At 33.3% G+C, this 1,712-nt stretch overlaps 1 pseudogene; it reads right to left on the bottom strand.

Moving 5' to 3' along the window:
- LOC107636803 lies at positions 100-842 on the bottom strand (annotated as a pseudogene).

Genomic DNA, 1,712 nt, shown 5'->3' with positions numbered 1-1,712 from the left:
AGGTTGAATAAGAGCCTATCCTTATTTTTACGACATTATCTTCTATTAAATTATTCTTTCACCTTAACACATGCCAATAATAAAGAAGTCTCGTAGCACACAAAATCTGTTCAATCTACTTTTTGTATCATGTGAACGTCTAGAAGAAATTGAAAGAACCAAAACAAAGAAAACTACATAAACATAATAAACAAAGTTGAATCATTATCAATCACTTTTTTGGTCTTTTGTTGATTTTGTCAAGGATCACAATTAGGGCAACTATGAAGGCATAGTCAACGTTGGGATACACTGTGACCAAGAAATTGTCTTTCCCAAACATAATGCTTTGAGCAGTGTCCTTCTTGTGCATCTGTGCCACAATGTTGAGAGATTCACCAGCATAAATAACACAAGATCTCTGGAACCAACTTCCTTTAACCTTAAAGTCGCAAACTTTTTCTTCTGTATTATGGGCTAAGAACACGTCTAATTCGGTCTTTAGCTGGAAGAGAGATGATCTCTTGAAACTGAAGATCAAATCTTTCATATCTGAGCTATCACCCCTGAACACATGCCACCGATCATGTGCCGTCATAAGCTTCCGGCGAAGAGTAACAACGGGTGTTCCGGTGGCATCAAGCAAGACACGGTGGTCCTGGAGGGTCAAAAGGGACCCCTTAAGGGTGAAGAGGGATTGTCCATTAATATCAGTAACACTAAAACTGTCAGCCAAAGTCAACACCTTTCCTCACAATTGCTAGGTCAACATTATATGGAGCACAATACTGCGGCCCAATGATTCCGCCGTCGAATCCCTGCATCTGCTGCTGGTGATTTTGCATCATGCTGAATTTAGACCCGTCACGTTCAAATTTTTTTTGGGTAGTATTCGACGTTTGAATTTAATTGTAAATTATAAAGGTAAAACTAAATATATATACAGACTTAAGAATGATAAAAGCAAATAATGATAAGGTAAGAATAACTAAAGATAAGATAAAGATAAAATAAAATAAGATAATGGAAAAATTCAGGAGCCAGCAGATTTATTAAAATAATAAATTTGGCCTGCACTTAGCCAACAAAACAAAAATGAGTGATTTTCTACTCTTAGATGAAATCTCATACCATTAAATATATTATTGATGGCTAATTGATAGCTGCAATTTACAAAATCTGCTGCCCCCTAGCACTTCTCATAAGATAATAAAGACTAAAATTGTAATTGAATTTATGTATTCTGCTAAATTAAATTTGTGGGTCACGAAATTTCGTCATAGGTTAAGATGGAAGAGTAGTTTAATATCTTCTTCCAAAATTCGTGTTCTAGTTATTTTTGAAGCTAGTTATCCACTTATACTCATTATCCATCGTTATCGATTTTCAAATTCTCTCTCTAACAATGGATGATTGTAGTGTAAATAATTTAAATTAGAATGAATTGGTTCCATTATCTAAAACAACTAAAATAAAGTAGGTTAGAATCTTGGTCTAATTTGTTGAATATGGTTTATTGGAGTTTTTAATGCTTCTTTACTCATTTTAAATAATTTTGGTCTAATCAGTTTTTTTGTTTATTTAGACATAAATATGTGTTTTGCAGCAACAGTTTCAGTGATTCCTAGTTACTGTTTTGTGTTTAGTATTAACCATTTTTGTGTTTAGTGAAAATAATTGTGTTTCCTTGTAATATATACTTTCCTACGTTTGCTAGTTATATATTTCAGTGT

Source organism: Arachis ipaensis, chromosome B04, assembly GCF_000816755.2.
Source record: "Arachis ipaensis cultivar K30076 chromosome B04, Araip1.1, whole genome shotgun sequence".
In the NCBI taxonomy this organism is placed as follows: domain Eukaryota; kingdom Viridiplantae; phylum Streptophyta; class Magnoliopsida; order Fabales; family Fabaceae; genus Arachis; species Arachis ipaensis.
The sequence above is the reverse complement of the archived record's forward strand: the minus strand, read 5'-3'. Positions and strand labels throughout refer to the sequence as shown.